The sequence below is a fragment of the Cupressus sempervirens genome, chromosome 2 (assembly GCF_028749045.1).
Source record: "Cupressus sempervirens isolate cs-2001-9-10 chromosome 2, ASM2874904v1, whole genome shotgun sequence".
NCBI lineage: Eukaryota > Viridiplantae > Streptophyta > Pinopsida > Cupressales > Cupressaceae > Cupressus > Cupressus sempervirens.
In genome coordinates this window covers 697,766,458-697,787,073 of record NC_143119.1, presented here as the reverse complement: position 1 = coordinate 697,787,073, position 20,616 = coordinate 697,766,458, and the positions used below count along the sequence as shown (strand labels likewise).

At 34.9% G+C, this 20,616-nt stretch overlaps 1 pseudogene; it reads right to left on the bottom strand.

Annotated features, from left to right (window-relative positions):
- Positions 1 to 17,779, bottom strand: part of LOC149575296 (mitogen-activated protein kinase kinase 9 pseudogene) — an 18,764-nt pseudogene extending 985 nt beyond the window's left edge.
- Positions 17,780 to 20,616: the final 2,837 nt, after the last annotated feature.

Below are 20,616 nucleotides of genomic sequence, written 5' to 3'. Positions count from 1 at the left end.
GTTACAAATTACATATGTCAATGCATCTCAATGATGAACAACACAAATCAAATTGAGATAACCTTCCTGTTGTGTTCTTCAGCATATCATGTCTCCAAAGCTATAGGAAAAAATCCACCTACTATCTGAGATGGGAGTGTGGCCCAAGCACTTTAACCTTTCCAACCATGGAGTGAAATACTCCCCCAGGATTCTTCCTGACATGAAGAATACCCCGACCCTGGCACGAGAAGCCTAGCTTCTCAAAACAAGATGGATCTGATGGCATCAGTGCAGCTATGAAATACACTACATTGCAACCATGTTCCTAGTAGCCTTATCACGGAATGTAATAGGGAATAAAATAAACTACACATCTACACATATGTAGTCAAACCAAATAAGCATAACCATATACATATATACATTATCTGGAAAACAAATGGCTTGGCCAAGCACTTTTAAAAGCCAGATTTAATGGTAGAAAAAATAAGAACAACATGTATCCATTATACAAAACTAACATATAGAGAAACTAAATGTGAAGTATCCATCTATCTTGTCCATTATTGCTACATTACACGCAACCATGAAGGAAAATATATTCACCTATACGCTAACTACAACAAGATGTTCAACAAAATCTAATTTTTATCTGAATAGCGCATATGTTTATTTTCTCCTTTTGATACAATCAATCATAGTATTGCAGAAAGAATACTCTTGCAACTATAACATATGAAATGTCTATCATTCGTTCTTGTGGTCCAGCCAACACTTAAATGTTGAATAAATGCCTTAAAATTTTAGACAACTAACAACAAGTTTAATACAGGTAGTTTTGGAAGTAAAATTAGTGAAAAGAACCACAAACTACTAATCTTTAAGTATTTTGAAATTTTTAGGCAGCAGTACATTCTAATATTTAGGAATATTCGATAAACAATCAATAAAGTAGTTTCATCATTTCAACTAAGTTGAATTTCAGTTTGCTAACTATGTTTCCTCTCTACTACCTTAGAAGATACTTTTCAAAAGATGAGGACATCCATCTTGGATAGTCTCTTTCTATAAACCAATTCGAAGCCACTAAATCAAAATTTTCAAACACGTGTTGTCACGAAATTAAACTATGCTTAAGTTTAGAAATAACTCCATTGAGTCATGCATGATTATTTTACTTTATCTAGAATTCACAAGAATTTAGAAGAAATCAGCCATGTGCATCAAGGTTCAAGTTTCTCAACAAATGGAAAGAACCAACACACATTACAGAGATTTAATGATCAGTTTCTCTAGTCCTATTCTAATGCATTGTATATTTTACTGGGTCTACAACAATGTGATAATGCACTAAAAATTTCAAGAAAATTTCAATAAATATGTTGTTTCTGGGTTACATATAATAGTTGCATTGTTCTATGTACCATAAAGAGGGTAAGGTTCATTTTTCAAAAACCCATTTGAATCTATGATTGTGTTTTCAGTTTGGCACGGTCATAAATTTTATGGTCTATGGTTGTTGCATTCTCATTTTTCTTTCTCTACTCTTAACCCTTCCTATTCCTTTCCCAACAGCATTTGATATCTTGGTCTAAATTTCTTTCTTGCAGACAACAGAGATAAAGGTGAAAACCATAACAGGGGAGACTAACAGTGAAGACATGGAGATTTTTCATTGCAAACAAGACATCACAGCATGAAATTGACCTCTAACAACGTAAAAAGATGTTTCTTTTGTTTTTTGATTGCAACATGTTAGTTTTTGGCATTCACATGGATTCAATGAAACCATATACAATATCAAAAGAATGGCATTCCTTGCCTGTACTAACGCTAATTAATTCAACCTGTCTTAGCAATCCATTTGGGAGAAAACAAGCAATAAAGAGTTTTTCAAGAACCTGATTTAGTGTTGGTTGTTGATGCTAAGAAGCCCTCCTCCCAGCTACTGTCATCATTCTTCTCCTAGTCCAGCCCTTTTCCCCAGTTTGTCATCCCTTTCTAATTTCCTATATGTTGTGTCTTGTTTTGTTTTCCAAAGCCCTAGTTTAAAACAATTCTTGATAACTAAATAATTGACCTAACTTCTCTATGCAGCTTCCTTCGTAAAAAAAAATTCTTTCACTTTACTGTTTTAGAAAATGAAAATAAATAAACTTGTTCTTGTTAAATGAGCACATATACATATTGTTTTAAACACATATATATTGTTTAATGAATGAACACACACACACACACACACACATTAGAAAAAATAGAACTACTTCTAAGTTCCTCTTCAAAGCAAAATAGAACCTTATTTATATATTAAAATCAAACATCAAGACACTTTTCGTTAGCAATTTTATATATATATATATTCACATTCTATCTAAACACCTTTTTTTCAAAATATATCATCTATATTCAATTGGAACATCTAATTCATTTCGATCTTTCAAGGTTAGCTTTAGTAAAGTAACAAGATAAAAACATGAGATTCTACGTGATGTGTGTGGGTGGCAAAATGACATCTGACACATCCCCTTATAAGAGGCTAGCCCTCTCTACCTCAACCACACTCTCGTCATGATGATCCCTACATCCACTCAGACACTCGCAACCAAAAATGAGTCAGTATCCATCATAATCAAAACATCACATCTTAATTATGTCATCAAATTTTTTTATTTTTTTTTAAACATTAACATAATCACATTGCTATTAAATCATGACATTTAAGAATACATCATATGGCAATGTCATCTTAACATAACAAATCATGTATTTCGTAATTAATAATGCATTTATTTTTGATAAAATTATAAGATATTAACTTCATTGTCTTAAATTAAAATTAATCCATTTTGACCAAGTCAGCATTTGCCACATAAGCAAGAAAAGAAAATGCTTCTAGGGTAAGATGTGACATCCTCACTAGGAAAAGGCATCGTCTCGATGTCTTCTCCAACAAAATTTAATATACACATACCAAAATTGTTATCCAATCTAAAATAAAATAGCTATACAAAAAGATGGGGAAAAGATTTATGTAAATCCTCGGCATCTTCCCAAGTGGCACTATCCATGCCAAATTGGTCCCATTGGACCTTATACTGTTGAACATCCCTGTCTCATACCCTGAAGGTACATTGCTTAATGATTTAGGTGGGTTGAATTGCCATCACCCCTTCATCCTCTGCCTACAATGCACACCAATTAGAAACATGAGATATATTAGGATGGTAGAGTTTAAGCAAAGACACATGGAAAACATTATGAATTCAAGCTAAAGCAGGTGGTAGAGAAAGTCGATAAGAAACTAGGTCGATAACTTCTAAGACTTTGAATAGGCCAACAAATCTCCTAGCAAGCTTTGAACTCTTGCCAAATGAGATTGAACTCTTTTGAGGCCTAACCATCAAAAACACTTTATCCCTAGTTTGGAACTAGCAAAAAGTTTGTTTCTTATCCACATAACTCTTCTGTTGATCAGCTACCTCCTTTAGTCAACTACGGATTAAGATCACCTGCTCTTCCATCTCTCTTAGCATCTCAAGACACACAATAACCCTATCCCAACTAATAGGAGTCTGACATTTCCATTTGTAGAGAGCCTCAAATGGAGCCATACCCAAGGTGAATGGTAGGAGTTATTATAAGCAAACTCTACCAATGGGAGATACTCCTCCCACCTGTACTATTGATCTGTGTAGTACATGCGTAACAAATCTTCTAGCACCTGATTTACCCTCTCTGTTTGTCCATCAGTCTCAGGGTGGTATATTGTACTGAAATTCAAACATGTACCCAAAGCAGAGTTCAAGGTTGTCCAAAACCTTGAAGTCATTCAAGTGTCCCTGTCAAAAATAATGGTCTCAGGAATACCATGCAGTCGAAAAATCTCTTGAACAAACTTTCTTGCTAACATAGGAGATGTATCCTTTAGACTGCCAAGAATGAAATAGGCAACTTTGGTTGACTTGTTGACTACGACCAATATGACATTATGCCTATGTCAAGTCATGGATAAACCCTATACAAAATCTATGTTGATAACCTGTCATTTATACTACAAAATTTTGTGGGGTATAGAAGACCTACTGGATGGGCATGCTCATCCTTGATGCATTAACATTCCAAACACTAGGCTACATATTCTATCACATCCCACTCGAGTCCTAGCCAGAAGTATAGAGGCCTCAAATTAGCCATCATTTTGTTTAACCCTGGATGTCCTAAAAATGGAGTGCAATGCATCTCCTCAAGTACAACTTTCTGCAACCCTTCATAATTGGGAACATAAATCCTATTTTGGCATTTAAATAGACCATCCTCATCAAATGAATAATCATCAAACCATGAATCAAAAGCATCGGTATCCAATTATAACTTCACTCATTCATAATGGGCATCTCTAGGAAGGTATTGAAGGATGTACTCTCTCATACGAGTTTGAGATGTAGAGATAGCAGCAATATGTCTCCTGTGGCTAAGTGCATCTGCTACTCTATTCTCTTTTCCTTTAATACACTCGATGTTGAAATCATATTCACTAAGGAACTCGAGCCACCATCTCTGTTGGACATTCAAATTAGATTGAGTGAAAATGTATCTCAACCCCATATGATCAGTCTTGAGTTCAAATGGCTTCCCCAATAAGTAATGCCACCACATCTACAAGGCATGTACTATCACAACCAACTCTAAATCATGAGGAGCATAATTTACTTCATGTGATTTGAGTTTCTTAGACTCGTAGGCAACAACCTTACCGTCCTGCATCAATAAACCCACAAGCCCATCTCTGAAAGCATCTGTGGTGATAACAAAATGTCCATTTGGGTCTGGTATAATCAATATAGGAGTTGTAGTGAGCTTTTCCTTAAGTAATTAGAAGGCTTTCTCACACGCTTCCATCCACACAAACCTTTTACCCTTGTGCTAAAGGGATGTAATCGAAGCTGCTATATGAGAGAACCCCTCAATGAATTTCCTGTAATACCTAGCAAGACCCATAAAGCTCTTAACTTCACTTACATTCTGCAAAGTTGGCCATTCAAGGATGGCTTTGATCTTTGCGGGGTCCATTGCGATGCCTTTTGCTGACAAAATGTGTCCCAAGTAGTGGATCTTCATCTAATAAAAGGAGAACTTAGAGAGTTTTCCATATAGTTTCCTATCTCTTAGATGCTACAATATGATGCACAAATTTTCTTCGTGATCTTCTAAATTCTTGGAGTATATTAGTATATCATCCATGAATATCTCCATGAATTTATCAAGACAATCTTTGAAAATATTGTTCATCAGATTCGTGAAAGCGATAGGTGCATTTGTGAGTCCAAAAGGTAAGACTACAAACTCATAATGACCATATCTTGTTGTGAATGTTGTCTTAGATATGTCTTCCTCCCAAATCCATAGTCGGTGGTATCTAGATCGCAAATCAATCTTAGAGAATATGATTGCTCCCTTCATTTGATTGAAAATTTCAGCAATCCTTAGGAGAGGGTATCGATTCATTATGGTTACAATATTTAAGATGTGGTAATCAATGCACAGTCTTAAGGTACCATCCTTCTTGACGAAGATTACAGGAGCTCCCCATGGTGATACACTAGGGCAAATGAAACCTTTATCCAAGAGTTCCTATAATTGAGTATTCAACTCATACATTTATGTAGAAGTCATATGGTAGGGAACCTTTGAATGAGGTTCTGCTCCTGGTAGAAGATCTATGGAGAAATTGAACTCCCTCTTAGGGGGTAGTTCGAGAAAATCATCTAGAAACACATCCCTGAATTCTTGCAAAATAGGATGATCCTCCAGTCGAGGTGGTGTCTCTTCCAGACTCTTAACATGGGCAATGTATAAATAACATCCATTCCTCTTGGCTTTCTCCAATTGCATTGCTAAAATTTGCCTCAACTCCAAAGGTTGTTTGACACCATTTAGTGTCACTGAATACCCTATGTCATCGAGACATTTAATCACCTTATCTTGACAGTGTATCAAAGCCTTATGCTCACTTAAGTAGTTGATTCTTTGGAAGACATCATATGAGCCCAAAGGTGCCACATACAAGTTGACCTCTATTTGAAAGCTAGGGGAGTTCCAACTCACTACAAAATAAGCATTGGTCTACCTTGCATTCAACCCTGTTACCATACTCTATAGTCCAAGGTTTAGCCATAAAACCAACCCTAAAAGGTATCTTGGCTACTATCTTAGGATCTAGAAAACATTCAGTAGCACTAGTATCTATAAGGATAGAAACAGGGTGACCAAAAAGTGTATCAGTTATCTGAATAGGAGTGGCTTGACAAACTGCCTGTCTATGATCAATTGCAGCATGAATGTGGTGTTGCAGAGGAAAGTCCCTCTTATCGGCTCGTTGTGGGAACTTAGCAAAAAAATGGTTATTTCCACATACATAATAGCCTGTTCTAGGTGTTCTTCTATCCTCATTCCTGTTCTAATACCTTCAATTGTTTCCATTCCTTCCACCTCCATTTCTAGGATTTTGGATTTTGTTATTGTTCCATTTTTCCTTGTTCCTACCAAAATTATCGTGTCCTTTATCCTTCATGTTTCTAATTTGTTTCTTCTTTCCATTTTCATTTGGCTTGTCATCCTGATAACCCTTGTTATCCTGATATGACCTATTATCACAATCACACAGGTAAGTCTTGATAGCAATCTCACAATGACCTATTATCTTGGAACTTCCTTTTATAGTTTTGGTTGGAGAATTTATATGAAGAAGCATCCTTCAACCTCTATTCCTACTTAAGGGCCTTACACTGTGCAAAATCCATGGTCTTAGGCTCTTGCATCTCGACATCACTATAGATCTCTAGTCACAATCCCATTACAAACTTCCAAGTTCTAAATAGCTCATCATGTTGATACTGAGGAACATACTTCACCAAATGACAAAATTGTTCATGATACTATGTAAAATTCATGTTCCACTAAATTAGTTTGTAGAAATATATTGTTTTCTTGTCATAGTATAGCTAAGATAACCACCATTTGTGGAAAAGCTGCAAGAATTCTTCCTAGGTTACCTCCCCATGTTGGAGTTTCTTTTTAGCCATGACATTTTCCCACCAAGTAGCTACTTCACTCATTAGCTAATAGGTGGCCCAAATTGCTCTAGATTTCCCCGCATAGTTTCTAACTAGGAAGTACTTCTCCATACTGGTAATTTATGCCTCTACATCTTCCCCAAAAGCTCTACCATGAAACATGGGTGGAGTCACCTTCTTGAGATCTTTGTCAAGTCAGCTGCTATCTAAATCCTATTAGAATTAAGGAGAGCACTTCAACAATCAGCTTCTTCCTTCTACTTCATCTTAGACCTCCTAAGAGCCTAAGCTAATTTTTCATCCTCACATTTCTTCCTCAATTCCTCTTCCTGCTTATGTAAGGCTTTAGAGCACTAATCTTCGTCATGCTTCCTTGCCTCTTCTTCGATGTGTCCACCTTGAACCCCTTGTTCTAGGTTATCTATCCTCTAGCCTTGTTGTTGTAACAAAGCCCCCTACTGAGTTAACAATGCCATTATTTGACCTAACCTCTCATTAGGTTCCTGAGCCTGTGCACTACTATCGGACCCACTTTTCCATTTCAATCTTGTGGCCATGGTGATAATTAAAACACCTATCAAACATAGGCACAATTAGCATAGTAGCCCAAGGGCCTAGGTTTAAACCATGCTCTGATACCATATGTAAGAACCATGTCCTACTTAAATTTTCCACATCATCAAATTGTAGTAAAAGCAGAAGAGATCTAGTCAAACATTGTAGAAAAGTCAAGTCAAGATAATTATTCATTAACAATTAACAATTATTCACATAATGAAAACATTAAGATGTTGATCTGAAATTTTACATCTTTAACATGTTAAAAAATATGATGTTCATAAATTACATCATTAATGGTGATAACTAATCACATTACAAGCTTATGACGGAAACATATTAGCATAGTTTTTAGATTACGGTAAAAGCAGGTTTTAAAGGGACCCCAAAACCCTTTAACAACAAGAGAAAAGATATAGCAATAAAACCACCAGGAAAGAAGTCCTAAAACCAACAACAAAATCAGGTTTTACAGGGACCTGAAACCACAAACATAGTCCAAAAAAAAGAGAACCCAGGTTTTATAGGGACCTGGAACCACTAAAATAGTTTAGACTAAAAACCAATACCAAGTACCACATCCAAAAAATAGGACCAAAATAGGACAAAACCAAAGAACAAAAACCTAAGCCAATTAGCATTCAGAACATATTAGCATAGTTGTTGATCCAACTCATAGCAATTTAGAATGCTTTTCTTTACAGTGGTTTCCAGCTTTACATAATTCTCAAGTTACAAATTACATATATCAGTACATCTCAATGATGAACCACACAAATCAAATTGAGATAACCTTCCTATTGTGTTCTTCAATGTATCATGTCTCCAAAGTTGTAGGACATTTTCCACCTGCTATCTGAGATGGGAGTGTGGCCCAAGCACTTTAACCTCGCCAACCATGGAGTGAAATACTCCCCTGGGATTCTTCCTAACATGAAGAATACTCTGACCTGACACGAGAAGCCTAGCTTCTCAAAACAAGATGGATTGGATGGAATCAGTGCGGCCATGAAATACACTACATTGCAACCATGTGCCTAGTAGCCTAATCACAGAATGTAGCAAGGAATAAAATAAACTACACATCTACACATATGTAGTAAAACCAAATAAGCATAACCATATACATATATGCATTATCTGGAAAACAAATAGCTTGGCCAAGCACTTTCAAAAGCTAGATTTAATGGTAGAAGAAACAAGAATAGCATGTATCTTTTCTACAGAATTGGTAGATAGAGAAACTAAACATGAAGTATCCATCTATCTTTCCCATAATTGCTACATTACACCTAGCCATGAAGGAAAGTATATTCACCTATACGCTATCTAAAACAATATTTTCAACAAAATATGATTTTTATCTGAATGGCACATATCTGCATTTTCTCCTTTTGATACAGTCAATCACAGTATTGCAGAAAGAATACTCTTTCAACTATAACATATGAAATGTCTACCATTCATTCTTGTGCTTCATCCAACACCTAAATGTTAAATTAATGCCTTAAAATTTTAGACAACTAACAACAAGTTTAATAAACTTAGTTGTGGAAGTAAAATTAGTGAAAAGAACCACAGACTACTAATCTTTAAGTGTTCTGAAAGTTTAGGCAGCAGTACATTCTAATATTTAGGAATATTCAATAAACAATCAATGAAGTAGTTTCAGCATTTCAACTAAGTTGAATTTCAGTTTGCTAAGTGTGTTTCCTCTCTACTACCTTAGAAGATACTGTTGGTGTAAATAAGTATTTACTATTTACACTTACTTAAGTTTCCTTAGGTTAATGCATTATTTTATTAGTTATTTAGGTGAGACACTTAGGACTTTGCGCACCTTTTTGAGTTGTCATGTTGACAACACAAAAGTATGCAACTCTAATTGAGCACATGGTGTCTACAACACTGGAGTTTGCATCATTCATTGAGTTTTCATGTAGACAACACAATTATTCGCACTCCCTTTTAGCACATGTTGTCTACACCACTGATTTGCATGCTACACCATTGTAGGCTTATGCTCTCATCATTGCATTTACTTATGTGCTTAATGGAGGATAACCCATATCTGATGGGCATGTGCCTAGTTGTATGACTTATCATGCTACTGACTTCTATGTATTCTAGAAGCTCTCCAAAGGCCTTTATATACAAGCACTCCTAGTGTACTTTCATATGGCATATTGAATGAATATATCATCATTCTTATCATACTCTCTCTTTGGTCTATTGTTGTGCTTGTGTTTGAGTTCCTTGGTCTTGGGTGAATTCTTCCCTAAGGAAAATTCTTACATGGTATCAGAGCTTGGGGAGATTCTCTACACATAGCCATTCGAGACCATTCATGCTTTAGCACCTTGACTCGAATCTAGAGAATCTACAAAAATTGGGAACATCTAGAGCTAGATCTAACCTTGTCATTGTGTCTGAAACATCAATTTGGTGAAGACTGACTATAAATTTTCCTATGTTGGGCAAAAGTTGATCGTGAGGCAAAAAAAATTTGCAAATTGGCACCCGAAGGCACCGATTTGCAATTGGGTATGATCATTTCAATTGATCTGATTATTTATTTTTCATATCTAAATTAATTTCATTCTCTAGATTATTATTTCGAGTTTTTATTTTTAGAATTATTTTGCCCAGTCATAGAAAAAAAATTTGTAGAACTGGGCAGTCATACCTCGACTCTGCAATTTCAGAGAATATTTTGTATTAATTTTATAGGCACCTTATTAATCAGTGGGCATTATCATTTTAAATTCGGGTGACCACAAATCCGAACTTGGCAACATATTTCCTGATGGTTTTTTCCAACATGCAGTGGGCTACATTGCAAATCCAGCAACTCATCGCATACTTCATCAGCAGTGAGCTGTTTGTTATCTCAACAAAGAGCATTGTGTGTTTTATAACACCTACAAGCTCTTTTTCCCACGAATATGGGACAAATAAAAAGAATCTAGCACCTTTTTTCTGCCTTCCAGCTCGACATTGACATATTCTGACAATGAGTTGGCATATGCTGGCGATGACCACTGCTTTGGCCAACAGGTGTTTCTCGAATAGTGTTTCGTGTAGTAGCGGTAGTAAAACCCATTTTTTGGCATGGAATATTCTCTTCTATCTACCATCCATTTGAAAACTTTGATCTGCTAGCCTACAAACACGCGGCGAAAAATACTCAAGCCATGCAGCCTTCCACGGAATGCCACACATGGCATAAAAAAAAGTCCTCCACATCGCATATACTGCCACATCGAACACACAGTTAGCCTCAGTCAGCAATCCAACTCCTCATTGAGTCAACAGTATGCTGACCCACGTCAGCAAACATTAAGTTAGTCATCGCACTATCAGCAGTTCATGTCATCCTATGCAGGCCAAATTTCATATAGTCCATACATGACATGTGGTAGGTCGTACTTTTTTGTATGGTGCTAACATCATCAAAGGGACATGTTTTCATTGGCGTCATCATTCTACAAGCCTAAATTTGATGGTCATCTGATCATCATTTCAGGGCAAATTAGAACTACTGCAACGATTGTGTGACTGTCAAATTTAACCCCATGTTTTGCTAATGCAACCCCTCTCTAGATTGATTTTTGATTTTGCAGTCCGACTTTGGGAGGCCATAACTCATTCATTTAGACTCCAAATCAAGTGCAATTTTTTTTGAAATTGGGTATAATTTCCTAGACTTTTCAATGGGGTAGCTCTTTTCTAGTTTTGGTGCATGGATTTGTCAGAATTTGCATTTTTTGGTGACTGTACCTGCATAATCCTACAATTTGCAACTTCAAACGCTCCATACGGGCACATTTGGAATCAAAAATAGGTTCTATTTTTTTTGAGAGTATGTTATTTTTCCTCTACTTTCCAGATCTATAGTCCAATCGTAGGGTTATGTGGACAAAAGTGTCACTTTCAGCAATAGGTCATTTCTTTGCTTTGTATTACTTTAGAATTGTAGCACATTGTAAAGTTCCAGATTTGTAATTCATTAAGAGGTTGTAACAAGAAAAATTACAAGTCCATGAAAGCCAAAATTGGCAAGTGGCCATTGTAATCACATTACTGATAAAGTGCCAAAAGCATCTATTTTGGGGGGGTTTCTTGATTTAGTGAAAAAGGGTGGGGGGGGGGGGGGGGGGGGGGGGGGTGTGGTTTAGGTGGCCAGGTGTTCTTAGTGTTGTGTTCTCTCTTTTCTACACTTTTCTTTCATTTTTTGCATTATGGGAAATTTTAAGTTTCCAAAATTAACTCAAATGTGGTATCATTTAATGCACAATGGAGTTTCTCAATATGTAGATGGTACTCTTCCTAAACCAATAGGTGATAGAGTATCAGCAAGTGATATTTCAGCTTGGGTAGCAATGGATAGGAAAGCCCTAGGTGATATATGTTTGGGTGTTGATGACAAGATCATGTATCAAATTAAGAAGTCTTCTACATCCAAGAAGGCTTGGGATACCCTCGAAAACCTATATGGTAAAGTGTCTAAAGAGGGTCTTTTCAAAATTGAAGATGAGCTTGTCTCCTTAGATCCTAAGTCATTTGATTCCATACAGGATTTCATCATTAAGATGAAAGAGCTAAGGACAACGCTTACTGATTGTGAGAGTTCTATCAAAGATGACAGATTGATCTATCTCATACATAATAAGCTGCCATCGAAGTATTCCACATTTGTTTCTTCTTTTAACACCTCGAAGACTACATTAGGGTCTGCCTATAAGAAAGTCTCCTTTGATGAATATGTTGATATGTTGGATACAGAAGAAAAGAAGTTGAAATCAATGGGGATTCTCAATTCACCTAAGTCAAAAGAATTGATGGAAAATAATGAGGGTTCTCAAAATTCAGCTGGAAAATCTTCAAATAAAGGAAGGGTAAGAATAAGAAGTGGAAGAAAAAATCGAAGGATGCAGATTAGACAACACCACAATCAAATCAACAAGGCAAGTCTTCCTCAAATTCCAACAAGAAGGGGGACAACAATAAGGAGAAGAAAAAGTGTGCCTATTGCAAGAAAATGGGTCATGAAGAACATGAGTGTTATCATAAAAGAATTGATGAGCTGACCAACATCATGAAGAAACATAATATTCCATTGCCTAATACTTATAAGGAGAAAGGATCTTCTTCAGATTCAAAGGGCAAAGGGCAAGCACTCATGGCTAATTCAAATTCTTCAAAGGAATGGGTTCTTGACTCATGTGCCTCATATCATATGGGTTCTTCAAAGGAGTATTTTACTTCAATGAAGCAGTTAAAGGTACTACACATATTCGTAGGAGATGATACAAAAATGGAAGTTGAAGGGAAAGGAAATGTGGAGATGGAAAATGGAGAGTTTCAAGATGTTCTTTATGTTCCAAACTTAAGTTCAAATCTCCTATCAATCTACCAAATCACTCACCTCGGAGATGGAGATAGAGTTGAGTTCCTTCTTGACTTAGTACAAGTGCACAATCTAAAAGATGACTCATTGGTTGTAGTGGGGAAAGTGAATCATGAAAAAAGGTTGTATTCTTTCTCCCATTGTGTGCCCAAGTCTCCTTCAAAGGCCTTTTTATCTCAATCAAATTAAACAATCCAATTATCGCATTAGTAGTTTGGTCATCTTGCCTTCTGCTACCTTTAGCAACTTTGCATAAATAGAATGGTCAAAGGTCTACCCCAAATCAACTTTTCCCACAGTGAATTTTCAACAACTTTAGTGGATATACATCGAGAGGGGAAGTTACAGAGAGGGAAGTCTTCTTCAAGAGCACCAAGTGTTCTATAGATGGTTCACATGGTATTAGTAGGTCCTTTTGTAGTAACATCAGTTAGCCAAGGTCACTATATACTTACTTTAATTGATGACTTTTCAAGATACACTTGGGTCTACTTTCTTCGTCACAAGAAAGAAGTGTTGGGCAAGTTTCTAGCCTTCAAGACTCATGTTGAACAGAAATTGAGGAAAGCCATCAAAGTTCTAAGAATGGACAATGAAAGCATGTATGTGAACAGAAGACTAAAAGACTTTTTTAGACTTGAGGGAATTGAACTTTAGACTCCACCAGCATTCAGTCCACATAAGACAGATGTTGCAGCACTGAAGATCTACACTCTCAAATCTATGGCAAGTTACATGATACAAGCCACGTCTCTAGATCCATCACTTGAAGTTGAAGCAATTAGTAGTGCCACTCACATTCTTAATCAATCTCCTCTTCCAGCCTTAGATGGCAAGAATCCTTTTGAGGCATGGTGTGGTAGAAAACCTATTGTGACACACTTCAGAGTCTTCAGTTGTCCTACATGGGCAAACATATCTTCTATGGTATGCAAGGCACAGTCACCTCGACCTTGTACTTTCATTGGTTATGAAGACGGTGTGAAGGCATACAAACTATTGGATTATAGATTATTGGATCCAGAGACACATCATATCTTTGTGGAGAAGGATGTTCACTTTGAGGAAAGTTCACCTAGCTTGTCCTCTAATCCTCTCCATACATCATATTGTGTGGAAACTGATAGTGACACTAGTGATAGTACTTCAACAAATTCAGACATGTGGGGTTCTATTGATAGTTGCAATGAGAGGTCACCACATCAGTATAGTCCACATCCATATATCGCCACAGTGATAGGTCCAACACAGTAGGGTGCATCCAGTCTTCCAAGTCCAGCTTCAGTGACAGATTTGGGGGACCACATTAATGATCTGCCTCTTCTTCTTGATGCAATAGCACCTTCTTCAGTTGTCACGAGGGCTCCATCTGACCCTCTTGCTCATTCTCTACACAATCGATTGTTAAAAGTTGAAGTGATTGTGGATACTTATGATCAGCAGTTGCAAAGGGGTTCTTCATTAGTTGAGGAGATAGACAAGTTCTTCAACCAGTTGAGCAAGTTTCAAAGACATCACTTATCCATGGGATGCTTTCCACACATAGCAGAAGGGTCTCATTTGTACCTTTGGCATTGTTTCTTCCTAAGGGGAGGAACACTATTATGTAGTCTTGGATTAGTTTCTTCATCGGAGCAGTCATTGGCAAGCATTCTTCTTTGGGGGGGAGCCTATTATGTCTCTCTTCCTTTTCTCATCATTCTCTTATGTATATACTGGATGTATTTCATAATGGGGGGGTATTGATTACTCCATCCATCCATACGTCGTATGTGTTTTTCATCTCTCTTTTTGGGGGAGGGTTTTTCCCATGAGGTTTTTGCTCTTTCTCCGCTTTATGAGAGATTGCACTTCATTATGTACATGGGTACCTAACATGGCCTAGTAGTTGGGACCCATCATGCACTTCGTCCTAGTTTTTGTAAGATTAAGAGAATTCCCCTAAGTTGCACTTAAGGGGAGTTGTTGGTGTAAATAAGTATTTACTATTTACACTTACTTAAGTTTACTTAGGTTAATGCATTATTTTATTATTTATTTAGGTGAGACACTTAGGAGTTTGTTCACCTTTTTGAGTTGTCATGTTGACAACACAGAAGTACACAACTCTAATTGAGCACATGGTGTCTACAACACTGGAGTTTGCATCATTCACTGAGTTATCATGTGGATAACAAAGTTATTCGCACTCCCTTTTAGCACATGTTGTCTACACCACTTATTTGCATGCTACACCATTGTAGGCTTATCCTGTCATCATCACACTTATTTTTGTGCTTAATGGAGGATAACCCATATCTGGTGAACATGTGCCTGGTTGTATAACTTATCACGTTGTTGACTTCTATGCATTCTAGAAACTCTCCAAAGGCCTTTATATATAGGCACTCCTAGTGTACTTTCATATGGCATATTGAATGAATATATTGTCATTTTGATCATGCTCTCTGTGGTCTACTGTTGTGCTTGTGTTTGAGTTCCTTGGTCTTGGGTGAATTCTGCCCTATGGAAAATTCTTACAGATACTTTTTAAAAGATGAGGATGGCTATTTTGGATAGTCTCTTTCTATAAACCAATTCGAAGCCACTAAATCAAAATTTTCAAACACATGCTGTCATGGAATTAAACTATGCTTAAGTCTCGAAATAACTCCATTGAGTCATGCATGATTATTTTACTTAATCCAAAATTCACAAGAATTTAGAAGAAATCAACCATGTGCATCAAGGTTCAGGTTTCTCAACAAATGGAAAGAACCAACATACATCACAGAGGTTTAATGACCAATTTATGTAGTCATGTTCTAATGCATTGTATATTTTACTAGGTCTACAACAGTATGATAATGCCCTAAAAATTTCAAGAAAATTTCAATACATATGTTGTTTCTAGGTTACATATAATAGTTGAATTGTTGTATTTACCATAAAGAGGGTAAGACTCATGTTTCAAAAACCCATTTGAATCTATGATTTTGTTTTCAGTTTGGCGCAGTCATAAATTTTATGATATGTGGTTGCTGCTTTTTTATTTTTCTTTCTCTACTCTTAACCCTTCCTACTCCTTTCCCAATAGGGTTGGATATCTTAGTCTAAATTTCTTTCTTACAAACAACAGAGATAAAGGTGAAATCCATAATAGGGGAGACTAACAATGAAGACATGGAGATTTTGCATTGAAAACAAGACATCATGGCATGAAATCGACCTCTAACAACATAAAAAGATGTTTCTTTTATTTTTCGATTGCAACATGTTAGTTTTTAGCATTCACCTGGATTCAATGAAACTGTATACAATATCAAGAGAACGCCATTCCTTGCCTATACTAACCCTAATTAATTCAGCCCATCTTAGCAATCCATTTAGGAGAAAACAAGCAATAAAGAGTTTTTCAATAACCTAATTTAGTGTTGGTTGTTGATGCTAAGAAGCCCTCCTCCCGACTGATGTCGTCATTCTTCTCCCAGTCTAGCCCTTTTCCCCAGTCTGTCGTCCCTTTCTAATTTCCTATCTGTCGTTTCTTGTTTTGTTTTCCAAAGCCCTACTTTAAAACAATTCCTGATAACTAAATAACTAACTTAACTTTTCTTTGCAGCTTCCTTTGTAAAATTTTTTTCTTTATATTTGTTGTTTCAAAAAATGAAAAGAAATAAACTTGTTCTTGTTAAATGAACACATATACATATTGTTTTAAACGCGTATATATTGTTTAATGAATGAACACACACACACACACATACTAGAAAAAATAGAAATACTTCTAAGTTCCTCTTCAAAGCAAAATAGAACCTTATTTATATATTAAAATCAGACATCAAGACACTTTCCATTAGCAATTTTGTGTGTGTGTGTGTGTGTGTGTGTGTGTGTGTGTGTATTCACATCCTATCTAAACAACTTTTTTTTAAAAAAATATCATCTATATTCAATTGAAACATCTAATTCATTTTGGTCTTTCAAGGTTATCTTTAGTAAAGTAACAAGACAACAACATGAGATTCTATGTGATGTGTGTGGGTGGCAGCATGACATCCAACACATCCCCTTTCGAGAGGCTAGCCCTCTCTGCCTCAACCACACTCTTGTTGTGATGGTCCTTGCATCCACTCAGACACTTGCAACCAAAAATGAGTCAGTACGCATCATAATCAAAACATCACATCTTAATTATGTGATCATAATATTTTAAAAAAAAACATTAGCATAATCACATTGCTATTAAATCATGACATTTAAGAATACATCATATGGAAATGTCATCTTAACATAACAAATCATGTATTTTGTAATTAATAATGTGCTTAATTTTGATAATATTCTAAGATATTAACTTCATTGTCTTAAATTAAAATTAATCCATTTTGACCAAGTCAACATTTGCCAAATAAGGAAGAAAAGAAAATGATTCTAGGGCAAGACGTGACACGTTCCCTCCCTCGTCGAACATGCCCTCACATTTCACAACATAGGGTGAATCAAGTTTCGTGAGAATATCCATCTCTCTAGTGATGAGGGGTGATTCATATCTAAGGTGGATGACTTTGAGAGTGTACAAGGAAGAGGATTTGTAGTGAAGGGCTTTGTACACGATTCCTTAGCTAGCATGTCCAAGAATCCCAACTCTTTCCAAATCAGAGAGCTTTTGTACACCATGAATGGGAGGAAGGGGCAAGGGAAGAGGCTTTGGTAGGGGAGGCATCTAATTTTACACAGAGATTGGAAGCTTCAGTCCTAACCATTTCTTGGACTCCATCTTCAACCTTCACTTGGAAGAAAAGTATGTGGTCTACTATTGGGGGTTATATAAAGAGGCATCTATTCTAGCTATATAGACTCTCAACAATATTTTTGTCTCTTTGGACACTAAGGACTCAAACTTTGACTGAAGGAGAAGCATTTTGATTATGACAGTGGAAACTTAGATGAAGACCTCTTGTAGTAGATATATGTTATTCTAGACTTTCTATTTTGTATTATTAATATGTATTAGAACTCTATCAATCTATCAGTCACTTTGATACACATCTATTTTTTGACAAACTCTTGATCAATGTAGTTGAACTTTAAATTTTGACATAATGATATTCAATAGAAAAAAAAATGTTAGGTCCACAATATTTCCTAAAGATTTTAATATCTATTTTTTTAAAACCTTTTTGGGAACTAGCCTCATCAACACCTAAAAAAATGCATGGGCAATCTTTTGGAATTGGTAATGATAATAATTTGGCTTAAGATCTCATGGATTATGATATTTCTTATAGCTTATTTCTCTAGAATTTAAGAATTGATTGATCATAAAGAAAAAGAGAGACTTCAAATTACATTCATTGCATATAACTGCATAAGGAAAACAAAAATTTGGTAGTGGAGTTGTGTCAACTTTTATTTGTGGGAGTTTCATTATTGTTTACAATGTTAGATATTCATAAGTCCCATAAACTATTCGACGTTTTGAACTTCATTAAAAATATGCATTCACTTATTTATCCAATAATATTATCATTATACCTCTACCAATCAAACACTAGTTAAATGTAGAAAATAGGAAAAAGTTTCCAAGTCTTTTAAAATTTATGGTGATGTCTATGAAGTCAATAAAATTTGGTTGATTAGATCAATATTTTGTATATATCAATTAAATTAAAAATTGAAAGACAATGATTTTGTAGTATAATTTAATTTATTTAAATACAAAATATTTATCTAATTAGATAAATTTTATAGAATATGTACCAATTAAAAAATGTATACTATATAAACTATACCATAAAATATTTTCAATAGTAGTATCTTTTTCATACATTAAAGAAGAGGATAAGGCTTTAATTGGAATTCTACATAGACATAGACATGATAACGATCTCTAATAAAAAAATATTTTTATATTTAATTATTAAATAAAAATATAATTCAGTCGATAGGCTATATGTCAGAGCTTTGCTCCTGAAATTTAAATTTTTGACGGAAATGTTGTCAGTATGCATCGTTTTTAAATTTTTCAGTGATACTCTTAAAGTTTTATTCTCTTTTTTTAAATATAATTTAATATTCTTAATATTAATTTGGTCACTTTAAAACATTAAAAAATTAGAAAACATGTCCATAATATTAATGATTTTAAAGCAAGCTTGAAAGAATTTTAAAAGGATTTTCTTTGTTTCATTTTTCATCAATGTTTTAAAATTTATAGTCAAGCGGCAGTGTTCGATGTACTCCATTAAATTGCTCCATAGTTCGTTCCTCTAACTCACTAATAATTTCTTTTGAATCGGTTCTTATGTTGCCTTTGAGGATGCAAATCTATGTTCTAGATCTATCACAAAACAATGTGCGCTTTGTGGGAGTTTATGCAATTCAAATGCGTTGATTTTTCAATTGCATAGAATAGAGAAAAAAATATTTTTTTTAAAATTTAATTTATAGAAACTTTGCCTCTTGTCTAATTTGACTTTTTAATTTTATTTCTCATTTAGTTATTTTATTGAACTATTTTAGTAGCTTCAGTTTGTAGAATAATTTAGTTGCTTTGTCATCATAAAAAATACTTATAAAGTAGGTGGTATAAAAAAAATTGAAAATTGAAATCTTTTTCAATTAAACTTAATTGTTAATAATTGATTTTTTTATATCTAACCATATTTATTTTAATTAGTTAAAATATTGCAATTTCATAATAATAAGATTTTTTAGTTATATAAAGAAATTTGTTATAATTTTGTATTTTTTTAACAATTGTCAAAGTTTTAAAATCTCTTGGTCATTGTATAGTGAAGTATAGATTATTTTTTTAAATTAATATATCTATAAAAATAAAAAATAAAAATTTTAAAGAAATAATTAATTAAGTATTTTATCACCTCTTTCAAACAGATTTTTCAAATTGATTTCTTATTTAGTCTTCTTCTTGTATCTAATATTTCCAAAGTAACTCTTTATCAATATGTTGTAAGCTTAATAGACATTATTTATTTTTGTCTAAATTAACATTTATGACCCTTTTTCTTCACTCTAGAAAACAAATCATACCTATCTAGTTTTTTAATTTTATTATTATTATTATTAAATTAAAAAACTATCTTGTCACGTGCACTATTGGTAACTGAAGAGACATTTTTGAAGCCGTCTATGATTGAGAATTTGACGTATAATGACTTTTGGTTGAATACAAAGTTCTTTTTCTTCTTAACCTCAACAAAAGAAGCAAGTGCCATAACCAAAACAACGTGGACAAAAGAGTTTGATTTTTTATTGTTGAATTGTTCCGTTAGCATATCTTTTCTCTCCGTAAGATTGCACTCTAACGTCTTCAGTGTTTTCTCGCTATTTTTAACACCTGTCTTTTTGTAAAGGTAGAATCGCTACAAATCTCTACAAAATTATTAGATAAATCACGATGGGCACCTCCATTTCTAGAGAAACCCATGCAATGAATCTGTTCAATCAATGTTAATCAGGCAGCTGTTTTACGCATCACATCTGCACGTTGAAAATGCATTAAGACGCCACTACCTCTAAGTTTTTCCTTGGATTTTTCAATTATATCTCCTCAAAAGACGTCAACGGCCATCCAATTATATTTTTCAATTT